General features: G+C 40.5%; 1 protein-coding gene and 1 pseudogene across 5 annotated transcripts in view; one reads left to right on the forward strand and one right to left on the reverse strand.

Moving 5' to 3' along the window:
- Nucleotides 1-14,859, forward strand: part of LOC117487666 (interferon-induced very large GTPase 1-like) — a 339,011-nt gene that overhangs the window by 75,998 nt on the left and 248,154 nt on the right. The window lies entirely within an intron of this gene.
- The window catches only part of LOC117487670, a 259,379-nt pseudogene continuing 256,645 nt past the window's right edge, over nt 12,126-14,859 (reverse strand).

A 14,859-nucleotide genomic window follows, 5' to 3' on the forward strand; every position in this document is an offset into this window, starting at 1 on the left:
AAGAGCCTCTCTCTATGCTAGCCCTTTTAACAGGTTCACAGAGAGAAATCAACATCTCTGAAGGAGTAGACTAAACAGCGGGGAACACTGAACCACCTGCGTCCGACACTCATGGCCTCAAGAATTTCACATCTTAGAGTCCACAAACACCGATAAAGAAGTGCCTCAGCATTCTCACAACAATTACCCTTCGTGCCAGACAAGTTGACCGGTCACAAACTGATGACAACAACACATATGGCACCAAGGCCTTTCCTTAAAGGAGATAACAGACGTCAGAGTAGATCATAAAACGTCACAGAGCAAAAGGTTAGATATCTAGAAGAATTATTCCTTAACAGTTCCTCTCTTTTTATCATTTTTGATAACCTTAAAACATTAGTCTAATAATAATTCTGGTCAATACTTAAATCAATAGGCGTCTTCAGATTCGAGTGTGGTCTCACCTTACATTCAATTACATCACAAAGTAGAATAAGATTGAAACATTCAATCACAATGATTGATACAGGCAATCATAATAGGAACAATTATCTCTCATCAGTGTTTGGAGCATCTTTTGTCAATAAGTACAATAATGAACACACATAAAACACAGATACATAATAGCAAAATATTTGTTTTAAACTAATATCTTTTATCATTTAAACCATTAGTTAATGTCATTTATCAAACTATAAAATCAAAACCAGCTTGCAGCTTAAAGATTTGCTTTAAGGCAATCACTAGTCAAAAGCATTTAAAACTTAGGATCATAAGAGATCCAGCTAAGGCATAACATTCACAGCTGGTGATTTGATCAATCTGTAATCTGCAAAGTTGCACTGTCCTCAATTTTAGGATTACTTTACGTTTACTTCATTACGCTTTAGCCAAGAGTAAGGCACTTAGTCTTAGTAAAATCAGTACATTCATTTTAGTCAAGTACATTGTTCAAAATCTGAAAAGGAAAAGTTAGGCAAATATTCAAAGACTTTTGTAAAAACCTGGAAAGGAAAGATTAAACATTCTTAAAACTTTAATTCATACATTTGTAAATGCTACAACTGATCTGTACCAAATTAAGTCTATCAATTATTCTTATTAGCCATACTTACCTGAACATTCAGTGAGCACTGTAGCTGACCCCCCAGTGAGACGGAGGCTCATCTGCTGGTATTCCTTCTGCTATCTGCTTGAGTGCAACTGCGTATTCCTGATGCATCCAGGTGTCCCCCCCATGATGGGAGAGGTTAGGAAGACATCAAACTCCTCCAAGAAACATGGAACCTTGTATTATAGAAACCTCTGAAGCCCTCGCTCGTCCTGCAGGGTTGTCTGCTAGAGCCCACCGAGCAGAAAGATGAAGAGAAGAACCCCCTCTTATCAGAAAGGTGAAGAGAAGAACCCCCTCTCATCAGAAAGGTGAAGAGAAGAACCCCCTCTTATCAGAAAGGTGAAGAGAAGAATCCTCTCATCTCGAACGACCTTGTGCTTCCTTGCACGTGGCTGGGGGTGCTCTCTGCACCCGGAGAGTGTGACCCTCTCTCTCTGACCCTTGGCCTTGAGAGCTGTCCTAGTTATTGGGTTAACACCTGATAGGGATGTTTTTCTGAGTGAAGACAACTCAAAGTAATGGATTAATACATTATCATTTAATTACAAAAATAGGATAGGCCCCTCAGAATTATTTGGGAGCCTTCCTGACACATGCACATTATCATTTTGAAGGTTTGTGTTAGTCATTGAACATGCAAGAATCATATACTCATCAGTCCATAGCAGAGACATGTTATTGTAAGTTAAAAGTGAGCTAGTCCCTGTGGATATAACCCCTTCTCAATGATTCTAAATGTATATTAATTCACCATTTACCTTTTGATAAAATATTAGTTTATCAGAAATATTTTGTCTCTTCCATAAAACATAGGTTTGAGAAATAAATTACCCAATATAAAATAACTTACTCAATATAATTGACTCTTCCCTCCCTTTTCTTACATATGGTACATATGAAATAATAACTTCTGAGTCTATTTAAGCATGGTATAGTTTATAATCTATTAATCGAGAAGACTCAGTATCACCTGTGTGCAGCTTACAAAAAGCCATTGTGATAAACAAATATTATGCAGGAAATGGATACATTTGTTGAAAAACAAAGCATATCTGATTTGGGAGGAAAAGTTTAATCCCTTTAACATCTGAGTTATTACTGAAGGCATAGCATGAATGATATTGGGTGTCTGAGGGTGTCATTACTGAGAAATGTCAAACAAAATCAAAACCTTACATTTGAAAACAGGTTTGCATTCCTCCACTGAAGGTGACGTTATCATTGAAAACAATAAAAGCTAATTGTTTTGATGTAGAATCTATATATTGAATCATTAGAGCAGAACAGAATGGTTGTATTGTAGCCTGAGTTTTGTGCAGCCTTTAGTTTTACCAGGTGGAAACATTGTCTATATAATGTGAATACATGTAGAACTAGACATTAAGAGACCCCTGACATTAGGCCTATTTGAACAATAGTAGGGGCTTTTACCAGCTCGCCAACTTACAGGCATCCTCTGCATAGCAGTATGAATAGCCTTAAAAACAACCCACTCTGCGGTAACGAGAGTCATGTATCTGAACCAAATGCCCTAAGTGAAGCCGTTAGTCTCATCTGACTGACCCAACGGTTGGTGCTGGTGTGACAGGGAGGCTTCCAAGTGTTCATAGCAGATGTCATGCTTTCAGTTCATGGCTCAGTGGGGGGGAGCAGACCCATGTGAGACAGTATCAACGGCTGTAATGTTCAGTTTGAGGAGTGTCATTCTCTCTGGGAGCAGGAAATGGTGTCCATTCTCGGATCAGACCATTAATGTCATGTAGAGCAGCCATAGCATCTCTGTGACTGCACTCAGCCGGACTGCAGCAGGGCAGAACTGGGTGACTTTTAGTGAAGCCGTCCAAGGCCATAGACAAAATGGAACCACGTACTAACAAAAGGGACACAAGGTCATCAATGTCTCTCTTTACCTTTGGCCTAATTGTAAAACAAATTAGTGGAAGAAATGTGGAACCCTAATCCATCATCATGTGAAATTTAGATTTAATTTAAATAATTACTTATGGGTTGAAGTCAAATTAACATTAACATTAGAACTAAAGTCAGTCAAAGTTGGACGTGCACGGATCAGAATCTAATCAATACACCATTTTCCCAGCTCTGTAATGAAAAGGATATCAAGATTAGGTACATTACAGGAGTGTTAAAACATCCAAACATGCACACTTATCTTATTCTAGTAGAGATTAGAGGACAGGTCTAATGTTGTGAACAAAATGATCAAGTCAAAGTTATTTTATTTATTTGATCTTATGTACCACATTTAATTTAATAATTCATCTTAAATGACTAATAACTTTAAAGAAGGCAACAATTTACAATGTGGATAAGGTGACTACTTATCCAAAGTGTGTGGGTGTGTGAACAGCTTGTCTGCCCAAGGTTAAAACATTTGAGACAGCAGTGAGAATGTTATGAGAAACAATTTGTTGCTTAGACTGAAATCGAAAGAAGCTGAGATTAGAACATTTTAAATAAATCAAAACACTTGCACCTTAATTAAATACATTTGACATTTAGCTTGAGCTGGGTTCAATACTTTCTTTATGGTATTTAAATTGGGCTCAAGTAGAACCTTTACATGGATTTGGCTTGCAACACAAAGTGATACCGATCTCTGTCTGTTATGATTTGAAAGTCTCATGATTTAAAGTGTAGGCCTGTGAAGGAGAGGCCCTTGGAAAACATCTACTTTTTTTAACTGTAATTACTTATTGTAAAGAGATTGCAACATTATACTTTTTAAAGAATTGCTCAATTCATTTAACACATTTATTATGCACACTGTAATGAAAACGTCAACAAATATATTGATCCTGGCTTAACCAGCGACCTTTACTCTTTTGTTCATAAGCTCGGTTTCAGAAAACTTGTCAGTAGTTTAACAACTATTATAATTTTAGTAATGTCTATGGAGACCAATTGGTTGATACGAGAAATCATTTGAAGCAGTTTAATAAAGAATGTTAAACTATATTTAAAACTGTAATTAAAACTTTAACTTATATTAATTATCCGATTCCAGTGGCCAGTTGGAACAGATAATCAACAAAGTTTCCATTTTGCAGCAACAGCGCAAAATGTTTCAACAATAATTTGTATTATGTCTTGAGTCTAGTTCTGTCTTATCAGCTTTGTTTCGGAATGTGTTCAATACATTACGTTTTTTTTTTTCATTATTACAATACAATACATAGATTTAAGAATAAATGAAACAAATAATACAACATTGACCTAAAACAGCAGACAGATTTTGCCACCCTGACCTCCTCAGGCAGGTTGTTTACGACTAGCAGTGATGCCTCTGAGGGTCTCTGGGTGCAGGACGGGGCATAGGGTTTATAAAAGGTCAGAAACATAAGAATAACATAACAGCAATACAATTGAAAATGTATTCTTAAAGTAATATAATCTTATTTTCTTCTTACACCTACAGCGCACACCCTGAACAGTGTGCTTCTTGTTTACATTTCCTCTGCACACGCAGATGCAGGACATAAAACACTCTTTTGCTATTTATTTTCATTTTGCAGCACATTTATACTACCAGAATTTTGCTTTACATTTATATATTATTAATTTTTTTCTCAAGTCATTTACTTTTGGTGAGTTAACTAAAGCTTAGTTTATTTTACCCTGGCTATGGACTGATTCATTATTAGTTGTTACAAAACATACACAAGACGGCGGTTAGACAAACCAATATAGACCCCCGATACAAACAATTAGACAAACAAACATGAACTCGTAATAAACACCAGTGCGACAGCAACAGCTCATCCAGCTCAATTTAGTCCGAATCATCCTGCCGACAATGCCAATTTGTGGAGGAAACTTCTGTGTAGCAATGCATGGAGTCACCGACTCAGGAAGGAGACACGGTGAGAGTTGGAGCTTTGATGTCAAACACTGATGGGTTTATTCAGAGTATTCGGCCGGAGGATTCACATCACAAATCAAAGAGTCAGAGGTTCTGACTACCCGGTAGAGTTGCCACGTCAATTCTGAAGAGCCTCTCTCTATGCTAGCCCTTTTAACGGGTTCACAGAGAGAAATCAACATCTCTGAAGGAGTAGACTAAACAGCTGGGAACACTGAACCACCTGCGTCCGACACTCATGGCCTAAAGGATTTCACATCTTAGAGTCCACAAACACCGATAAAGAAGTGCCTCAGCGTTCTCACAACAATTACCCTTCGTGCCAGACAAGTTGACCGGTCACAAACTGGTGACAACAACACATATGGCACCAAGGCCTTTCCTTAAAGGAGATAACAGACGTCAGAGTAGATCATAAAACGTCACAGAGCAAAAGGTTAGATATCTAGAAGAATTATTCCTTAATATTTACATCAACATGTTTTAAAAAATAAATAGAATCTGCTAATATTTATGGATAATATTAGGAATAGTGTGAACAGCTAGTTTACTTGTTAACATATACATGTTAGGCGGTTGCCTTGGTTAAAGAGCCTGTTGCTGTTGTGTATTGCTTTGAATTATTTAAAACAAATATTATCTTCTTAAACAGGTATGGTAGTCAGGAGCATCACTTCCTAATGTTTATTGATATATTGAGAGGGAGGGGATGGCAAGGAATGCTTCAAAATTTAGATTAGATTAATTTCTACCATTTTTTTAATTCATGGTGGTTTCAGTAATCCCATGGTACTTGAGGACATAAGTAATCTAAATGACTAATGTACTCTTTATGACTTTCAGAAAGGACAGGAGACCAACAGGTGACTATCAATGGACTAGCAGCAACATGATTATGACGTTAAAAGTGTTGTTTTAGGAACATCCATTGTAAATACATGGAATTCAATAAACATTGAATAGCATGTCATGCAGTTTGTCTGTGCCTTTTCCTCCGTGTTGTCCTGGCATATAGTCTCCACCATGGTTTGCTGTGCTGCCTGGGGATGCTCCAATCGCTCAGAGAAAGGAGTAAGAATCTGAATGTACGGCTTCCCCACTGACACAGAGAGGAGGGAAAAATGGCTAGCTCAAGTCAGCAGGAGCAATTTAACAATCAAAACAGACAGCCGCAACAAAATATGTGAGGTAATCATATTCAAACACTGCATTTGCACTTTTTCACAAAACGAAGACCACACCATTGGGAAGCTTAATGTTTGGTTTAATACAAATAACAGGGAAAGGCTTGAAAAACTCTGAGAGTTGAGACTCAGGGTGCAGGGTGAGGGTCTCAGTGCAGGTATTCAGGCTCTATTGAATCCCCCTCTGGTTCTTGTGCTGAATGAGGGAGAAACAGACAGGAGAATGGGTTATACACACCTATAAAGCACACCTATTGGATGGGAAATTGCCTTGGGGAGATAAGGTGTGGTCTTTGTTTCCAACTGAAGTTATGGAACTTTATTATTTGTGAGTTTAACAAAGTATGACAAATGGCATCAGTAATGGATGTGATATGAATTTGTATAAAGTTGTCTCACATTCTTGGTCGTATTTTACGTACAGTATGTAATGAGTGTATACATGTCCAGTAAGTCCTCCACCTGTAACATCACTGCCCCTCCACCTGCCATACAGTAGGTTACTAATATACACTAACAAGATTACTTATATAAAACAGTGATAGAATACATGTTTAGTATGCTTACTTATATACAACAGTAGTATTAAATGTACCTTGTGTTTTCACTCTCACTTTGCCATCATTTAAAAATCAGCTGAGCTGCAACATAATACAGACAGGTAATAATCAACAGAATACACTAAAAAGACTCACCCATAAATTACGTTTTTGTTTACTGTTTGGAAGTCTCAAATATGCACTCTAAATTAATATCAATAGCGATGTATCACACAAATCTCTCTTCCTTATTATTGTGTAACGTTAACTTTATTATACTAGTTTGTAGGCCTACTCCAAAATGGAGATCGTAATTTCTCCACCTCCACTCATTACAATCACACGTGCCCCAATGTTATATTTAACTAATATTAAATTCCTCCACCCCACAAAAAAATCACGTTTAGAAGCCCTTTTTCTCTAATTCCACAACGTTGGATGAATTAACATTAGGAGAACGGATTAATAGCTGTTCATGGTTAACGTGTGTTGCTAACTTTATCCGGTATCCTAGCCTATTCTGTTATCTGTAAACGTTCCCTAAATCTACTGATTTAGGGATAATCCACTAATATCCTTTAATACACATGTTCATTTGACTCAGATGTGCTGATAATATCCGCAATATAAATCTTTAAACGTCTTCTTACCTTTAAAAGTCCATCACGAACGGTCTATTATGCTGCAACTCTACTGTGCTGCTGGCCGCAATAGTTCCCCGGAAGTCAGCGGCAAGCTAACTTCCGGGGAACTATTGACGGCTCCACGATCCGCCATTGCTGTAAAAAAACTGGTCCATTGGAGTGAACGGAGATGTCGTAACTCTTCTATTATACGGCTCTGGCTATGTCCTGCTAGTCTCATTATCCTGGCTGCAACATTCCTGCTCACCCTTGGTATTCCCTCGTACAGGAACTTGTTGGTTACATGTACACTCTTGCTGATGTTAAGTACTGCTCGCAACATTCTAGTTACTTAGTCGGTTGGGTAAAATGGATGAGGAGAATGACTGGTTATAAAAAAAGAAATCTAGCGTGTATTGGTCTTTATCAATGCCAATACCTGTTTTTAAGTCCAAGGTACTAAGAATAATGAAATTACGTAATTGTGCTCGTGCACAGTGGGAAAAGTACTGCGGTGTGAACGCGCCTATTGTCTCTTGAGAAACCAGCAAGTCCTCTCACTGGCGCGAAGATCAAAGCAGTCTGTGGGTCTGGCTCGCCATCTTGTATCAGAGCGCGTATGTGTTTTCCTCTCACTTGCGCAGCACAACTCGATCGATCAACTTTCTTATCCAGTTAAAAAAACCTGACCTGTACGACAGGTCATGAAAGAATATAAATATAATATAAACTAACAATATAAATGATATAATTACATTTTCAAAACTACTCAAAATGGCAGCTTTACTCTCCTCTAAATGTTTCATTTATCCTGTTCACACACAATAACACATATTTCCCCTTGTAAAACACACATTAAAGCCACGTAGTTTCAGTCAAACAGAATAACAAATACATGACTTTGCAAGCCATGTTCATAGCTTCCCTTACAGCTCAACAACATGAAATGCTAACAAAGAAGCTAACATTATTCACTCTTACAAAACTTTTATATGAAAAGGTTTGACTCACCAAAACACCGTTGGTTAATGTTCTATACCGTTTATTGTGTTTCCCGGCCGTGTGGATGGTATTTGTATCTTTTAAAATAAACTTTGAATCACTTAATATAATTTACTCTGCTTGTCTCATGATCTGCTTCTTGCTCGTTTTCCTCTCTTTTCTCCTGCTATGCTGCGATGCACGTGCCCAGTGAGCAGAGATCCTTAAAAGAACAGTACCTTGTAATTTGTCATAGGCCTACTACTTTTATTTATTATATTTTTAAAGCATGATATCATTGACCAATTTTAAACGTGTATCTTTTAATGAAATACCTTTTTAATGACTTTATGCTTACTACGTTTTAATGTGGGTTACATAAGTATCTGATATCACATGTTTACATTTTTTAATAACTTATAAGACTATTCAATATAAAAGTGGTATTGTCAACAAGTGAACAGGAAAATGTTGGTTTTAATCAAGTTAAGCATCATATATATGATAGCCTATGTCTTTTACTCAGAAATTATAATCTTTTGTTTCTGTGAAGTATCTGATTCTACATATTTACGTAATAAAAAATAGCATTCATTCCATATATTGTTAACATGTATACTTACTACTGTTTACTATTTCAATAAAGAGACCAAATCTGCAGACTGGCTATGAATGTCTTTAATGTTTCCCAGATCAGAATCACAGCATACAGTGTATAATAACTTCTAAAGTAAACAGAAATATCATCACCTCATTTATTTATATAGTTTTACTATACTTTTTTTTAATAATCATCTTTTTTTAAATTCCATTATTTAACATTTTTCTTCATCTCAAGTCTTGGGTTTCTGAATTCAACAAATAATGTAAAAACAAGACAACAGGTGCAACTCCGCAATGGAGGTTGTGTGTGTGTGTGTGTCACTGTCTTTACCGTGGGCCATATGAAGTCATTTTGGTTTGCTTGGCTGACTGCAGTTTGTTGAGTCTAGGTGTGTCCACATACATCCAGTCTGATCCACCGCTAAACACACACATTCAACCTCTCTAAGTGCACTGGCCTTTTTGAGATTTACTTAAAATGTCCTCCCTTTCTTCACGGTTATGAAGATGAAACTGTTCACTGCTACATCAAATGGTCCACACAACCTCCATGATCACAATGCAACACAGTGAGTGTAGGGAAAAGGTCAGCCCAGCTGTGTGATCTCATTACTCTGTGAGGCATCTTGGTATCAAAGCCCTCATGTGGGCCCACGTGTTTAGGGGCCACAGGTTAACACTGCTACATGTGAAGTGAGCTAACATTGAACTGTCTTTGTGTTTAGTGTCTTGACCATTGTTCAAACGCCAGCTCCTAGGTTAGTTTGCTTTTATCAGTGCTCTTAGCCTCCATAAATACTTTGAAGTTAAATCCCTCACACATTCATCAGGACAATAGTTGGATCATATGCCTAAATAATAGTTTGCTAAAGCTTAAACCAAAAAGAGAAGAACAAAATGCAGAGTAATTGACCCCCTCTACTACAACCTCAGATAAACAAGACTTAAACTATATATATTTTTAAATTGTAATATTCAAACTAACTACAGAGTCTGGGGCCCTCTGTCGTGTGTGGGCTGCAGTGGAGATGAATTTCTGCTACAGTGGCTAATGAATCAGGATGCTACAGGATACCCACGTGATAATGGGCGACATGACACAAAGTAAAGGGAAAGGTCATTTTTGAATGGCATGAAAGGGATGTCGGCAAGCAGTCGATGTGAAACCTCAAGCTGGTGGCCCTTTTTTTTGCAAACTGCACCTGTTGTCTTTTTGTTGTCACAAAGTAAGCATTTCATTCATTCACTCAAAAAGAAAAAAAGAAAAAACAAACAAGAAACTTAATATTTACAAATATTTTGTCTGTTTGATTCTTACACATAAAAATGTACAGTTTTGATCTTCTTCCAGATGTTGTGTGTCTGTCTGTCCTGCTGTCCAGTTTTGGCGTTTTTCTTCACACATCCAGTTTCCTCAGAGTGGGTTGACTGCAGTGAAGCCGCCTCAACGCTGCCCTCCAGTGTTAGCTTATAAAATAGACAGGGGAAAACAGACAAACTGAAGACCTTGTTGCTGTTTTCACCTCTGATGGTGTCATTGTAGCTGTGTTGTGGTGAGGTTAACCTCACAACCACTCACTGCCTCATTATCTGCAGCAGTGAGTAGAAAAGGGTTCATATGGGTCTGATTACACCCATCAGTCCCTCCATGGGACGATGAGCAGGGTATCCTCCTGTCAAACATTGTGGGTAGAAAGATGGTCATGCCTTTGAATGTCTTTATTTGCTAATGATTAGTTCATCCTCCTGTGATTTCTACATTTAAGGCTGCTAAGTCTTTTTCCTATTTCCTCCCGAAGTTTATTTTCCGCAGCGTGCACCTTTCCCCTCGCTGTCCATCATCTGTTCCACAGCATTTATCCACGGGCAGCACACCCAAGTCAGTTGTTTTGTGTTTTACATTGTGCACAATTCCTTTTCAGCGGGCTTACAAAATCTCTGACAGGAGCAGCCAGGTATATCTCCTCCTCTCCAGCCCTCCCCGCTACCCTGGTAGGCAGTAATAAAATAGAAAACAAACAAACAGGCTAAAGCTAGGGCACAAGCAAAGACAGCACCAGTGACTTCTCCCATACTAGACGTAGGCTACCATGTGTTCCTGTGGGCTCAAACAACAGTTCATTAACGTACTGTACTAACCAGAGATGACCCATTTTTGAGATCCAGCAGAGAATTGGAGGAGGTGAGGGGAATCGCTGTTGGCCTGCACACTCTTACTCCAAAGAAAGGAGCAGAATCAGAGACAGCAGCTGTCCACTGTGTTGCTTTTACCCTGTTTAGGAGATCCAAACCCCTTTTTCATCTTGCAGCTCTGCGATGCAGGCCACGGTTACCCTCAGTGTGCTTAAAGTTTAATTTACAACACAAAAAAAGTCACACGCTTAGTGAATTAACCCTTGAATGTGAGAGCTGAACTGAGGTCAGAAATTGTGTGGAACGCAGCTGACACAGTGAAGTCAGGTGTTTCTGAGTTTTGCGGTCACGGCAGGGAGTCGGTCGCGGGCGATCACCGCAATATGGGTGCAAGAAATCAGTGGGAGGGGAGTAAGTGCTGTAGATATGGAGCGGGATGTTGGCGTACGCAGCAGGACGGAGCTCTACGTTTTTTTACCACAGGGGGGATCCTGCCTGTCTGCCTCTCTATGTCATTGCTGTTTAATTAGGGCCCACTGACGCCCATGTTAAACAGTTCTGACAACAGGCACAAATGAAACAGAATATGCATGTGCTGGAAATAGGGGTGCAGACAGGAGGACGGTGTACGCTAAAGAGCAAAGGCTGCCTGTTTCTGTTTTGTTTCTCACCCTTACTGAAATACAAAAATAATTCTGTACAGGCAAGCTACAACGACAGATTTGGTACCCTAAAAAACGATCGTCTTCATACAGATGGGAAGAACAAGTAGCTCCTGTAGGATGGTTAGCGTGGTTTCACACATTGTGGGAGAAAACCCCTCTAACTAACGTCATATAGGAGAACATGATTGGAAGAGTTGTTCAACAGCTCATGAGATTTGTGGCGATTACTCTTTTTTTTTTAATAATAAATGTTTGGACGTGAAGGGATACTACAGGATCTTCTGTGTTGCTTTTGATCTGTGAGATAAAACAAGATATCCAGAGTGGACCGATATGATTTGATTAGATTTGGGAAACGTGCATTGACAGATACAGTGTCCTCCCCGCCCCCCCGCCCCCGTCATCCTCTTTAAAAATAATTCATGCATAGATCCCCACTGAGAAAACCCATTTATATACTTTCTCCTTTGTACACATTTATATATAACTATATATAATATCATTTCTCTATATCTATATTTTCAGCAAAAAGATCTTTCCACAAAAAACAACAATTAAACAAATGCTTGAAAAAAAAAAGAGAACAGAAGATGTGAGAAAGAATAAAACACAATCAAGGGCCAGTTTGGCACTTTGTCATGAGAACACACAGCATCTGTTCATTGACAGTAAATAGGAATACTGGAGAATCTTCTTTAGTTTTTTTCTCCCTCGATGCAAACACAGTAGTACATACTTGGCACAAAGAATGCTGGTAGTAATGAAAGTATCAGATATCAATGTTTTCATAGCTATGTGATTACTGTATGTACTCTATGCCCACTCCTACAGCTCAGCTGCTTGTGAGTCCTTAGAGCAAAGGAGCGCTAGGGAGAGGGAGAGAACCACATGTCGAATGAGAGGAACAAAGCAGGGAAGGAGACACAGATGTAGAAAAGAGAACAATATATGCACATAACACACCAGGGAGCGAAAAGAAGAAGATGATGGAAACTGCATGGGTCGAAAAAAGCATTCGTCCTTCTGACAAATGTCAGGGGGCTTCAGTCTAGAAAGAGCAGACCTTTGAAGAAAGTATCTTTGAGAGATCTGAGTCACCCCTTAACTGATCATCTGCTGCCATGCAGTTCAGTTGCTTCTCCACACGCCACCAGTGGAGCTGCTAAGTTTGACAGCATGATGGAGGAGGTGGAGTTGTTTTTGGAGAGAGAGTATAAGAGAACAGAACAAAGGCCCAAATCCAGAGGCCTCCCTTCTCGAGCCAGTATCTCTGGTCCTTAGTCCCTACTATACCCTGGTGGTGGAGTGGGGATGGGGCAGGGTGTTGTTGTGGCCGGTGGAGGGGAACGTGTTGAAGGCATGAAGAGGCTGCATGCCAGTGATGGTACTGGGGATCATGGTGATGGTGTTAGGCGTCATCAGCGGCACGTCGTCGGGGGCACGGCGCAGCGCCAGCGTGTAGTCGGGCGGGCAGGCGGGTCGTAGGATGTCGTGGGGCCGGAGAGGCTCCATGTCGTGGTGAGGGTCGTGCTCCGAGTGCTTCATCTGCAGCGACATGATCTCCTCCTCCTGGCTGTGAGCCAGATCATTGGCTGGCCCGCCCCGTTGGGGAGACAGCCGGTGTCGTCGCATCTCGTGCCGCTTGTCACGCTTGTAGTAAAGTGCGGCAAAGGCCAGGATGTTGAGGAAGAGCAGTGACGCCCCCACAGCGACTGTCACACTCAGCTCAGTCGAATAGTCCCGGGTGTCTCCGGGGAAAAGCTCCTGCCGTGGACGCTCCGAACCATAAGGCTCCGGATCAGAGGGGAAGGTAGGGTAGGGGTGACGCGTGGTGCGAGGGCCCGGTGTTCTTGGCCAGGGTCTCTGGCTGCCTGAGCCAGGACCCGACGGAGAGCGGGTGGTTGTGGGGAAGAGCTCCTCATGTAGACTGTGGAGATGGGGGACTAACTCCAGCCAGAAAGCCACCTTGTTGGCCCTGTAGTTGTCCCTAACACGAGGTTTTAAGCCAATGTGGAGGTACTGCTTGTCCTTGGAGTTGAACTTGGTCCAGATTACCTCTTCAAAGCGGTTGGGCTTTGTGTGAATGAACTTGGTGTCCTGAGGGACTGGCAGGTTGGGGTCCCTAGTGGAGGAGAGAGGGGACATATCGTCAATATTTTAATCAATCTGGTTCAAAGTATGTAATAATTGTGTTGACATCTGAAAAAACCTTTCAGACTCAGGACACTTAGGCCCCAGCTCCATGGGAACGCATACGGCAAAACGCATCGGAGTAACGCAAACGCAACCGCAAAAAACCTTCCGGCCACACGCAATATACACCGGATTGTGTCAAGCTCCACGAGACGGCTCCGTTTTCATCCAACCGCTGGAAAAGCTGCAGTACATATGCCGAGCCTGTACGTGGCGCTGTAACTTCCTCCACAAAAGCAGCAACTTCCTCCACAAAAGCAGTGAAGAAGAATGGTTGTCATGGCTGCACTTCTGTTTATTCTCCGCGGTGGGGGCCGAGGGAACCGGGCAGAGTTTTTCGCCGGTCAACGTGTGTTAAAGTTTAAATCTTCCGGACAAAATTATAAAAGTGCCGGTCAAAAGTCTTCTTTGTTATTTATTGAGCTTTAAAACAAATGAATAACGACGATATAATGATATATGATAATAAAATACACAGAGCCTGTCTCTTTTTCCTCTCTTCTCACAGCGTCAGTGTCTGTCTTATGCAGCAGCTGATCCAGTAATGATGACTCGACAGTAAAAATAAACATATTTATAACTAGTTTAGGTAGTTTGAGAGGTAATTAAAATAGCTATTGTTGTTGTTAACGAAACACATCAGCAATGATGCGGGGTACGCGGAGAGGTGGGAAGAGGTGGGGAGAGGTGGGGAGAGGCGGGGAGAGGCGGGGCTATGAAACGGATGACCGTATAGGCGACCCCACGGCCCCGTTGGACCCCCCAGAGCGCTCCGTTCCCAGATCTATCCACCTTTGGACCCGTTGTCGTTTGCGGGGTCTGTTTCTACGTTTCCGTTACGGCGTCGTCGAGCTTAAAGGGCTATACGCATGAGAAATATGCGGATTCAACCCGTTTTCGTCCCCGTGGAGCCTAGGCCTTAGCTTTTAGAAACTCTACTGACATCTGGTTAGTAAACAGAA

The sequence above is a fragment of the Trematomus bernacchii genome, unplaced genomic scaffold (genome assembly GCF_902827165.1).
Source record: "Trematomus bernacchii unplaced genomic scaffold, fTreBer1.1, whole genome shotgun sequence".
Taxonomy (NCBI): domain Eukaryota; kingdom Metazoa; phylum Chordata; class Actinopteri; order Perciformes; family Nototheniidae; genus Trematomus; species Trematomus bernacchii.